Source organism: Bombus impatiens, unplaced genomic scaffold, assembly GCF_000188095.3.
Source record: "Bombus impatiens unplaced genomic scaffold, BIMP_2.2 scf_0064, whole genome shotgun sequence".
Taxonomy (NCBI): domain Eukaryota; kingdom Metazoa; phylum Arthropoda; class Insecta; order Hymenoptera; family Apidae; genus Bombus; species Bombus impatiens.
This window is the reverse complement of record NT_176483.1, coordinates 428,328-441,551: the sequence shown is the minus strand read 5'-3', so window position 1 is coordinate 441,551 and position 13,224 is coordinate 428,328. Positions and strand designations below refer to the sequence as shown.

Below are 13,224 nucleotides of genomic sequence, written 5' to 3'. Positions count from 1 at the left end.
CGAGCCGATGGATCTCGAGCTCGCGGCCCACTCGGACCCGACCTCCGGCGTCGTCCTCTGCAAGTTCTGCGGCAAGTCGTTCCCGGACGTTGGCTCTCTGATAGCCCACCTACCGGCGCATACAGGTGACAGGCCCTTCAAGTGCGAGTTCTGTGGCAAGGCCTTCAAGTTACGCCACCACATGAAGGACCATTGTCGCGTGCACACCGGAGAACGTCCGTTCCGGTGTACGCTGTGCGGCAAGACCTTCTCGAGGTCGACGATACTGAAGGCCCACGAAAAGACACATTATCCGAAGTATGTGCGCAAGTTCCTGTCCCCGAGCCCCGTGGATCCCTCCGAGGAAGAGGCCCCGCCGCCGCCACCGCCGCATCATTGAGTTCGCCTTAGACCGTGCAACAACAGCCACGTTCACCACCGCCGGAGGAAGAATCGCCGATCGATACACCTTCTTCTTCTCCTTCTTCGTTTCCGTTTCCCTGCGTCCTTGTACCGCTTGGACGGGATCAACGCCGTTATAGTTGTTTCATCGATCGCCACCACCGCGATGGAGGAGGATTCTCTCGATAAGAGGCGAATGATCGCGCATCCGACGATTTACCGGAGAATCGACGTCGTTGCCCGCGTGACGCCGGGAATGATGATGATGATGATAATGATGATGATGATGATGATGATGATGCGGTTCGACGAGGGAAAGGGGAACACGGACACGAGCAGTTTTACTACTAGTGGTGCCTCATTCTCATTCGCTCGTTGTTTCTCGTATTTCTTTCGTTATTTATCCCCGATACTATTATTATTATTGTTGTTACTCCTACTACTCCTACTACTCCTACTATTCCTACTACTCCTACTATTACTGCTACTACTACTACTCCTACTCCTACTTACTACTACTACTACTCCTACCGCTACTACTATTACTACTACTACTACTACTACTACTACTACTACTACTACTACTACTACTACTACTACTACTACTACTACTACTACTACTACTACTACTACTACTACTACTACTACTACTACTACTACTACTACTACTACTACTACTACTACTACTACTACTACCTACTACTACTACTACTACTACTACTACTACTACTACTACTACTACTACTACTACTACTACTACTACTACTACTACCACTACTACTACTACTGCTACTACTACTACTACTACTACTACTATTACTACTATTACTGTTTCTTCTCCTGGTAGTCGTCTGTCATCGTGTCCTTCTCTCGGCACACCAGGTTCCGTCGTTCAGCCTCCTGCTCGTCGTGTTAAACAGCCGAGAAACGTTCGTGCGCCTCCTCCGTTGCTGTGTCACAGGGCGCTCGTCTCCTCGAGTAGTTCCCGTGATCGCTTCTCCCTGTTATCGTTCCTGGTCTCTCCTGTCTTTTCGTTCGTATCCACGGAGGGTGTACACCTCGCGTTCATCGATCCCCACTGAGCGACGAGGCAAAAAGCCGGCGGTGTTTCTAGTTAGTCCTGTGATTTTGGTTAGGATGGTTGGTAAACGCGTGTTCAGAGGGAGGGACACGTTAAAACGAGCTCCCTCGTTTAATCAGTGCTTTAAGACGAAACGTTTAGCTTATATATATATATATCGATAAATTATTGAAGGTATATATATATATGTGAGTGAGAGGAAGAGCGAGAGAAAGTGAGAAAGGAAAGCAGAGTGAGAGGGTGGGAGAGAAAGGGGACAAAGAAGAGAAAAAGAAGATGAATATGAAGAGGATGATGAAGATAGAAGATCGGGTTTTTAAATCGAGATAAATTACGCGAGATACAATTAACGGACAGTGTAAGAGAGGTCGAGTGAGAGGGAGGGAGAGAGAGAGAGAAAGAAAGAAAGAAAGAAAGAAAGAAAGGAAGAAAGAAAGAAAGGAAGGAAGAAAGGAAGGAAGGAAAGGAAGAGGACGAATGGATAAGAAAAAAAAAATTTGAGCCGCCACGGTTGGTGCTTTTAAGAGATTTTCATAAAATGCTGTGAATATTATATTGATTACGATTAACTATAAACTATTGTAATAATGTAATAACGTTGTACGATGTACGATGTGACCGTTGTTGATACGATTGAGAATATTTTATACAGTTGACAAGGGGAAGGGTGTTGGGATTCTCGCGCCGACGATTACGATTATGACACAGAGAAAGGGCTACAGGGGGTCTGGGGAGGGGGGTTGGGTTAGGACTGACGATGGGGAAGGGATGTACGGGGTTAAGGGAGGGTAGAGAAACGTCCACACATGGCGAAATTCGATTCAGTTTGCGTTCGTGGACGTTCGCGGTTCAAACACGACGACGTAGTAAAGCGAAGAAAACAAAATTTTAAGCGCGGCGCGGGGCTGCTAATTAAGTCGCGTTACGAGTGCGCCGGCGTCGATAACGGCTTTTCGAAACTGTTTTTTGCCTCTTTGTCCGTCGCGTGTTTATTTCGTTCTTCTTGTTATTCGTACGCAACGTTCATCTTGCCATCGTTGGCTGAATTTTGCGGTCTTGTTTATTCGAAGCTCGTCGAGAAAAATTATCCAATGTACGTACAACGTACCTTCGATTCTCAGATTCTTCGTTCTTTTATCCGTAAACGCTTTCGGTATATCCGAGAGTTTTCTTAAGTTAATTCACAGGTTGTCATTTAGGCAGCGGATTTAAGTACGAAAGAAATATTATCTCGAAATCTTCGTCTAAGCAAGATTTAAAATCATGGTATCTCGTATGTCTTATCAGGTATAACAGAAGCGTTTGTAAAACACTTTCAGGATATTCGAAAGTTTTCTCGGACTAATTGCCGCGGAATATCATTTAGGCAGCAAAGAGGTATCGATGAAATATTATTGTAAAACGTCTGTCTAAGCAGAACTTGAAACCGTACGATCTCGTGCATTTCATCGGATTTAACAGAGCTATATAGTTAATTACATCGCGTTAACGAGAGATTATCGAATATCATTCGCGAACGTCTGTCTCGGGAAATGTCCCCGGAGCTGCTTCGATGCAGTCGTACATATATACGCGTGTTCACGATTACTCGCGAGCTCTTACCCAATTCCTATCACGCATCGACATAAACACGATATCGAGAGCGCGCGTCGGGCACGCCAAACGCATCGGAGACAGCCAAGTCGGCGCGTGTATCTAACGACGGTGTGTTAGGCCAGCGAACCAGTGCAATATCTAACTCATGACATGACGCGATTCTATCAAATCTTCTAGCCTAATTTCTCGTTTCTACGTTTCCTATAACCGTGGTATTTGCCCGTATTCGCAACTGACTTTTTGCTCCTCCTTGTTTATTTATTTCCGTTGTGTACGAGCTTGCGTAATAAGCCAAGAAGCGGTAGCCAGTCAAAGTTGATCGATCGATCGATTTTCGCCTGATTTATACGCCAACTTTAGAAATCTACCTGACGGATGGAAACGAAGGAAACGAATTATTTATAAAGGAAAGACGAGTCGTGGTTGTATTTTACGTAGTTCGTGATTCTCCTTTCGAGTCGAAGATAGTGCAATAAGAAGAAAAAAAAATATGTGAACGGAAGACGAGATGATTTTTTGAAACACGGAAGAAACGTTTCGGTTGATTCGCGCAGCGTTTCTGTCCAGTTCCATCGGCGTACGAAATTTACACCTTCCTTTAAACGATTCGCGAAGAAACGGAAACGGAAGGCAGAACGTGACTTTAACGTACAGAGAAAACATACCTGTTCGAGAAAACACGACGTTATCCTGTAAGCAGGATGTGTGCCGTGTATTCGTGGATCGACGTGGCGGAGATTCCATCGAGGTATGAGAAGCAGAGACATTTAATTACGTAGCTCTTTGAATTTTCTTTTTCACTTATTTTCGATTTAATGTCTTCTTTGTACTTCTTACTTGTTTGTAGCCGCTAATATCTTTCTTTACAGTGAATATATGGACAGTGAAATCTCCATAACGTATCGTATAAATTGCAAATTCTATTCTCATTTGAAATTTTAGTACCTACCGTTTAGTAATCGCCATTCATTATATACAATATGTATATAATATATATATTTTACCATTTGATTTATCCCAAGTATTAGTTTTTTAATACCGACGATATTCAATAGCGTCCTCGTGTGTCTGCTATTTCAAATACAAGTGGAAAACTAAATTGCCAAAGTTAATATATATGCAGAAATTATACGATCTAAGAACAGGTTTGCAACTCGAGAACAATGAATATTTATGAATGTTTAAACGGTAGAATCTAAATGAAATAGTAATCGGAAAACTGCGTAATATGTGACAAAATTAGCTGCGTTCTATTAATTTATTAGGTCTCTGTGGGGAGAAAGCTAATTGCATCGAATAATCGTATCAAAAATTCAGAGAAAATTCTGCTTTAATATAATTTCAATAACGCGATTGTTTTGACGGTGGGGATATTGTACGATTACTATCATGCATATATTCGATATAAAGATCACAGGTAAAAGACACGATAGATCATATTTATGATCGTTCGTAGAAGGGCAATTTTATAAATTGAGTTAAAGATTATATATGTGTTTTTGTTACACGTGTTTCTGCAGCTAACCGCATATTTTACCAACCTCTTCGTACCTTTAAAAATATTGCCTGTCAAGATATGGAAATACTATTTGTCTTAACGTTTATACGAGTAGTATAAGTTTTGTGTTTCAATTTTCAATTCATTAGTCGGGTGCACGATTAATATTCACCATCTCCAAAAACGAAGATCTTATTTTCATGAATTTACTTATCACGGGAAGACGATATAAACAATCTCGAATTTCAGGGTAAATTTAAAAAAGTAAAGTTGACAATTTTTCTTCTCCGTTTGCTCGATAACATTTTTCGAGCTAACAAGTTCCTTTCGCTTGTAGATATTTTATCCTTCTCGTGTATTAAAATATCCCTTTCTAATCATAAAATGACATTAATATAGAAAATCTCTATGCTTATACAGGGTGGTTGGTAACTGGTGGCACAAGCGGAAAGGGGGTGATTCTTACGCGAAGAAAGAAGTCGAAAATATAGAATAAAAGTTTTTCGTTCGAGGCTTCGTTTTCGAGAAAATCGACTTTGAATTTTCGCTCGGTACGCGTGCGGTACGTTATAACGGATCTCACTGTAGATCGTTGTCTCGATGGAAAAATTAAAAAAAAAATTTTTTTTAAAAAATGTTTATTCTATATTTTCTAAAATCACTCCCTTTCCGCTTGTACCACCAGTTACCAACCACCCTGTATATTTCACGAGCTTACGACGCTCTTTTGTTCGTCCTTCGTTCGAACGGCGTTGATTTGAAAATATCGCGCTCGCTATACCAACGCCATATCGAATCGCTGATTCGCAGCAGAAACGTCCTGCACAGGATAACCCGAGACGTCTTTTCACGATGTATCTTACAAACGATGACCTTTCTCCACGATTTGACAATTTTCTGCTTCCAAAAAATCGTCGTAAATTCGTTTGTTCGGCGCTTACACGCGTTAGTTCATTGTTTTTGTTCGTACAAAGCGTACGAAGCAAGCGTTGCATTGCGGTCAGCGCGATGCACGATGACCTCGCGTTTCTCACGAGCGTTCGGGTGATACGAGAACCAGTATTTGAGCTGTTTATTTTTGTTTTCCTATTAGTTTAGATAAGGTAATTAGCGGGTGTTGGAGTGTAACGAACGATGGCGATGTATCTTTGGTAAATTATTGATCTAGATTTGAAGGGTCTGCAGTAACAAGGAGGTAGCATCACTTTTCCAGTAACTAGAATAAATCAACAAAGATCAATGAAAATCGCATCGATTTTCGGAATTTACTGTAAATTAATAGACCATCGATATTCGTTATTATTTATATTCGTTATTTTGTATACTTTTCTTTCTTTCTAATAAATACAAGTTAAATGTTAGGAGTTGCCTCCTCGCTGCAGTGAACAGTTTACGCAGTAAATTAAGAATTCGAGGTAACGAGTCAACATCGTTAAAATTAATACGTACAACGCTGGAATCGTCAATTTCCTTTCCTTGGTATCCGAAAAAAGAAATACACGTGTACACACGATAACAGAAATTTACGGAAGTATCTATAATGCACGTTACGCTATCTGACATTCTTACGCTCAATTTCAAGTTACGAGGTGATTGTTTATCGGGTCAATTATACGTATTCTGCCGAATAATTAGAAACACTAAGAGGCTAAGAACAATCAGAAATTGGCAAATATTATTTCGTTTGTTTGTTAACAACAAACTTGCAGAATTGAAGAAACTATTATCTAAATTGCAAATGGAAACAAATTTGCCTATTACTCAACAATCGTACAATTAGTAACCTTCTACTACTTCAAACTTCCTATTTCAAACAATTCCTCGAAGAATTTATTTTTGTCGCGTTACGCTCTTCTACGAAACCGACGATAATTTCCACGATTCTCTTTCCATACTTTCTTCCCTGCTTTGTAACAATGTACGTAATCGTTTAATCGTTTGAATCGCGTGACTCATCCCACGCGTAACTTGCCAGTTGCGCTCTCGATTCTAGATGGAAGAAAAAACGATTCTAGGAATCTTGAGAAGGGGTGGAGGCGCGGCAGGGGTTTCATCGAAACGTTCGTTTCGATCGTTCGACATTTGGAACGCAATTGCGGTCGATGCAGTCGTGCAGGACGAACTGCGTTTTTTTTCCTCGGACGCATTGTATATTTAGTAGCCGGCTACTTTCCACCACCGTCCTCCTGCTCCTCGCAAGAGACCCTCGCGAATGGAGTCCCTGGTAATCGATCGATCCGTGAAATATTCATAGTGTTCCGTGTGCGGAGGCCCGTGGTACTGCAACGAAGGACTCGACCACGGGACCTCTGGTTGCTATCGATTAATCGAAAGGCTCGCCGTGCACGATTTCGGTGTCGTCACAGACGAAACGTGAATATTAATCCCGTCACCAGACCTCGGTTCGTCCTCGTTGCGGTTACGACGAGGGATCAAAAGTTAATGCGTTTCATTTCGAATCCTCTCGAATCCTTTCCTCGCGTTTAATTCTACTCCCGGCTCTCTTGTTATTTTTCTTTCCCTTTTCTCCATTTGGTTTTCTGGCTGGCCGCCAGATCTGATTCCAGAAGGGATTAGGGAGTTTCAAGCTTGTAAACTGGAAACGATTCGCTTCCACTTTTTGCAACACTTTGACGCGAGTCTTTCTTCGCTTTTTTTTTTTTTGTTGTTGTTCCCTGCTCCCTTTTATTTTTCTTTTTTTTTCTTTTACTCTTTTAATTTGCGTTTCTATTCTGGCTACGTTTTTAATCGAAGTATCGACGTTTGTTCGATGATTGACAGCCGCGTAAAAAGCTCGGTACGTCGATCATGGAGCTTTACCGGCGAGTGTACGCGAGCTGGTTGTCGTCTTTGCATCCAGTTTGACGAAGTTCGCGTCCGAACGCTTCCCACATATGCTGTTGTTTTTGTTTGGAAATTTTATTGCGTTGGAGAAACCAATTCTGCTTCCTCGCGTTGGTACTCTAGAAATACTCGGTTCGATAGAGAAATTATCATTGATTTCTTCGCACTCGTTTCTTCGAATTTTTCAAAATGAAATTATAACATCGATCGGTTGTAGTTTGATCAGCTTTTTACGCGCTTTATTTCTATACTTGAAAATCAATAACACGAATTTCGAATGCTTTTTCAAATATTAGCCACTTCACGATATTTTGATTACATTTCCATGGAATTTATTTCCCATTTTACTCATTCTTCTGAATTTAAATGGCGCAATCATTATCTTTTGTATTATGAAATTAAATTCTCGGAACTTCTTGCTCGAACCATACACATACAAGCTTTCACATAAATAACTAGAAGGAGAGAGTTAAATGTTATTGCTTTGCAATTTATATTCAATTACAACATGAAAAATGATATTTCTTTTTCAAATGTGATTTTCACTCGCATTATCGATACTTGCTAAAGGATAATCTATTGTTATCTCTGCGAATCATTCCAAATAGAGTTTCGTAAACACTTTTCCCCTGCGTGAAACTCGCGAATTTCTACGTTAACGATCGCAATTGATTCAACCTGTTCGTTTCGTTAAAATTTATGAAATCCTTACACGTTCGGGTAATATAGGGGAATTACGTATTTATCGAGCTAAATACCCTTCGAGGAATAAATTTCGTGTAATTTAACAAACGATGAATAAATACACGATCACCAAGAAATTATGAACCATTAAAACGCGGCTTGTTGTCGGTAGCATTCCGACCTATTTGCAATTTTGCCAATGCTACTACAACTGGTACAGTACTCGATACTTTTTCACAAGCAATCAGCATTTCGTTCTATTTTACTTTGCCACTCGGTATGCATTTGTTTTCATACGAGCGAAAAAGTAGGCAAAGAATTTCATTCCAAGCATTTTAAAAGGACTAATCAAACAGTAAGATTCTTTCGTATTTATCACGCTTGTTATTACGAATATAAGTCGAGGGAGAAAAGGAGGAATTTCAGTGGATCTAAACAATTAAAAGGGAATAATCGAGGAATAGAAAACTTGAAAAGAGTACATATTTGATTTGTTATTTTTATACGAATGTCATATTCGGAGATTCGTTTCAGTTGATCGAGCGGTCATTCTATTTAAAAATATTATCTTACCATTTTATTCACATAGATAATCAAATTTCTCTCATTGTATTAAAAGTACTAATATCAAAAATTGAAAAAGACTCTTGGACATTGAATCGTACGTGAAATTTCGAAATAAAGGGAATCGGTGTTGGTCGAGTTAAAATAAAATTCTCTATAATCGGATTAGTTTGGTATCATTGATTAACTTACGGCAATTGTACTAATACGTTCCCGACAAGAATGGAACGTGTCTTACCGATCGTTTAATAAAGAATCGTGTTAGCAATGTTCGTTAGGTTGCAGAAATTGACAAAATTGCCGGTGTTTTGATCTTGTCGATTCACAGAAATTTCCTAATAAATAATTTTCAGAGATAAACGCAAAAATCGTATATGCTCATTCGTGTCCAAAATTGATAAGCTTTTTTTTTTTTTTTTTAGTAAAACGACATTCTCGGCTTTTACTGTTCCCATTTTTCTTCCAATAGTTTGAATAATTATATGTGTAGAATGGCGTGACATATCTGACAATAATAAGCGTAGGAAGAAATTAATATTTATTTTTCATTTTAAACGCTAATTTTAAATATTAATTTTTCAAAATAGAACGATTTTTCTCTTAATGGAAAACAATTGACAAATACCTATCTATCATCCAAAACAATGAAAAGCAAAATACACGAATGAATATCCACCGATTCGATAAAAGTCTCGATACCAAGAGGTAGTTGTAATGCAGAACGCAGCGAAGCTTAGATAAATTGTGTGAAATCTAAACATACACACGCGTCGCAGTACAATTTTTCACCCGATCGAGCCAGAATCTTTATCAATCTTTATAATTTGCGACGACTTACGCAACCAATAAGTTTATCGAATAACCTTCCCAACAAAATTTATCGTTATATGAATCATCAACTCACAGTTAGATCGTTCCAACTTAGACCGTTTCACGCACGGATCCACCATGTTCGATAAGAAAATTCACGCGAGATTTCGAGCGATCGCGCCAAAGAAACGTATCAGAGAGAAAGAAAGGAGAGTAATTTCTCGACTAAAAAATAAATAGAATTTTTCAGGCTCGTTATTCTTAAAAAAATCAGCGTGGAACAAGCGTTTTACCGAATTTAGGCAGCTCTCTTTTTCGTATTTGCGTTGTCACGTAAGTTTCCGCGCGATGGCATCGAACGTTCGCTCTCACCTCGCATTTTCCGCGAATCCTGATCGTCCCTGATAAGCCAGATCGACGTTTAAACCGCGCGTGATTCTGCGTTTAATCGAGCTTTAATTTTCAGTGATGCACCCGGCTCGTCCCAAACCCTACGACCAATCGAATTCGATCGACTCGACACAAAACGCTCGATCAATTTATAACGAGCATCGATTAACCGTCAGAGACAATTCCTGGAAACATTTGTCGAACAGGGAACACGTAGACCGTCGAAGGATATCTTTGATAACTTGCAAAATAACGTGCAGATTGTTTCAAGTACTTTGCTTCTCGGTGACAAAGCTATCGAGTTTTCTTTTTGTCGTGACAGTGCGAATTATTATACAAGATGTCTTGCAAAGTGTAGTACTATTAAGTAGACTGTGCTTTATTTTATTTAAAAAAATATCCAAAAAGTTTTTTCTTTGGTAAAAGAAATAATTACATAAGAAACGATTACAAAGGAACACTTACAGTTTTCTATTAGCTGAAACAGAACATTAAAACAGCATTCTCTCATCGCTGAATTTAAAGACTTACGGATAAACGTATTTATGAATCGTAATAGTAACTTTTCGCGTGAAAACAATATCTCAATTGGGCAAAACTATCCAAGTGATATTTCTAGCGCTAAACCTAAGCCTTCGTTTTGGTATTTTCTATCTACATTTCCTATTTGGGTTGTGCTCCGTTAGATGACAAGGGATGTCCAATTCCAAGTCATTATTCAGAAGTAAAATCGACTTTTTCAAAGAACCGTGATTCATTTAAACGAAGTTTCTTCGTTTTACGCTCACGTTTCTGTAAAGAATCATACAAAAATCTTACAAGACACTTTGTATATTAATTCCGTATTACTTCATTACGATCTCTTCGTTCGTTCCAACGATCAAGTATTTTTCCATCGATAATAGGCTTCTCGTTCCTTATTTCAAAAATGTTTCTGTAAAAATCGTAGTTCGCAAAATCGAAAAACAATTTCAAGAAGCTTCCTTCTTCTTCGTGATACGCAGTAACTAACGCAAACTCCAATTTTAATAGTAACAAAGAAAGAAGCTTCGATCAAACAGAAGCTCGAACAAACAAGCCAGAAGTTAAACAACTTCGACGAACTCGATTCTGTAATAATTAAAAAAAAAAAAAGAAAAAAATTCCCCAAAAGATCAGTCAATGAGTTTCTCGATATGGGAGAAAAATTCGACAAACGTCGAACGAGAAAAGTCAGAAAACGATCGATATTGCCAACGAAGAACAGAGTCGTTCAATCTTGCGAAACGATCGCGAGCGAAAGAGAACGCGAAAAAGGAAAAAAGAGAGAGAGAGAGAGAGAAATTGGTCTGTACGATGCGAGGCGAACGTTTCGTAGGAGCGGAATCCTTATCCGGTTAGCGGGCGATTGCCGCGGAAAAATCGCAATTAACGAGAAGAGCCGGCCGTTACGAGCGTAACCTTGCAATCGTAAAGGTCTAAAAATATAATGAACGCACGGAAAACTGCATAATGCATCGACCCAACTGCGCGCTGCGTTATCGCGCTCGCGAGCCACCGAGCGAGCATGCATGCATGCATGTATGTACAGCGTGCACGTCACGACAGATAAATCGTAAATTGGACAGTGACGCTCAATTTTGCGTGCGAACCGCGTCGCGAATTTTTCCCTCGCTCGCGATACCGCTAGGGGTTGTCACGTTGAATGGTGGAAATTACGAATTTTGCAGTCAACACTTGTTAGAGGCTAGCTGACTAATTTCGAGTGTGCGAGTCACACGAATTTGCAATTTGATAAAACAGACGTATGTATTAATGTGCAGTTTTGATCGATATAAGTGGTAAAATGGTAACCTTGTTTTTCGATTTTATTACATTTAATCGTTAATTCGGCGTGATTAGATCGTAGGTGATCTTGGAACGATTTGGATTTGGTTTGGGCTGGGTTTCGTTCGTTTTTTGCCTATTTAATGTTAATTGAAATTTCATGTCTCAAGTATATGATATATAGTGGCTACAAAAGAGTATTTGCTCGTATCCTTATTTTCCAGTGAAACTTTTCTTTATCAAGTTTTATATTTGGTACACCAGGTTTCTATACTCTGTTTTATGTAAATTTCATTGTCGTAGTATCCAAATTTTGTAATAATATGAAAATGATACGCTAAGTGATACGAAATTTAGTATACGTGGACTTAATTAATTAGTTTGCAAATGCTGTGATATATACAATGATTTGCAAATAGTTCTCGTAGTCACTGTATTCTCAGATTAATGACCATTGGCACAGAGCGATTTAAATTATATTTCAGTTGAACCACGTGATTTTAATTTTTACTTAAATTCCATATCTTATATCGTAGATACATAGAATTATATCTAAAATTATGAAAGATTAAAAGTCAAGCGAATCACCTACGATCTACGATCTAATGATTAATAATCGAGGATTAATGTCTCTTTTAATTAGAAAATAGTAAGTTTCTAAGCTATTATTAGCGAAACGTTGAATTCTTAAAAATAGATATCTTCGACTGGAGAAAAATAACGCTACTACCGAATCTCTGTCAGATTTGTGACACTTCGTTTTAGATCGCTCCATTTACACGTGAAAACTTCATTTGAATAATATAGCAAGGGGTATTTTTGTTTGAGCAATGAAAGTTCTATTTCCGCTGATTATTACGAGCCATCGTTGACCCACGAGGAAAGAAACGTATTTTCGAAATTGTTCGCGGAAGGTAAATTCGACGACGAAACCTGTACAAAAATTTGTTCGTTACACAAATGTGGACGATGTGGCAGTGAACAAGTTAACTGAATTTTCTACGCTTAAAAATCTCTATCGACGGTAGCGATAAAAATACCGAAAGACATTAGGTGGAAATTTGGAATATTTAATAGTTGAATATAATAGTGGAATATTTTATAATTACATACCGATAGATATTTAGTAAATTTTGGTGTTGAACATTTCTGATGATCAAACATGGATGAATTCGATGAAATTTGCAGATATTTGACGGCGTATGTAATGATTTTTGTATTTTGTTTGACCGAAGTTCGTCAAGATTTCCAGAGAATTATTTTTCCGGATAACATTATCGTTTTTTAAGTCGATATTCATTCGGAATTCTATTTCAAACATGAATCATCTAGCGAAGCTTAGCTGACTGTAAATTTCCTAGTTATTCTAAAAGCCGTGATTTCTTAAGTTATAGTTCTTTTCAATCGAGCCCATTAAAAAAAAAAAAAAAAATGAACTCTTTTTTACGCGTAACTTTCTCAAGAGTCTAATATTATGTAACGAGTACCAAAGAGTTTCCTTCGCCGTCGTTAAAACTTTATTTGTTCCTGTCACTTATACGAAGTCATTCGTTAAGCGTGGCCATAAATT

The 13,224-nt window shown here is 38.7% G+C and overlaps 1 protein-coding gene and 1 long non-coding RNA gene across 3 annotated transcripts in view; both read left to right on the top strand.

Moving 5' to 3' along the window:
* Positions 1-13,224, top strand: part of LOC100742853 (protein bric-a-brac 1-like) — a 110,524-nt gene that overhangs the window by 43,555 nt on the left and 53,745 nt on the right. The window lies entirely within an intron of this gene.
* LOC117152558 lies at positions 5,044-12,358 on the top strand. The gene is made up of 3 exons (XR_004462947.1): positions 5,044-5,054; positions 11,002-11,005; positions 12,191-12,358. It is a non-coding gene; the product is annotated as an uncharacterized LOC117152558 (long non-coding RNA).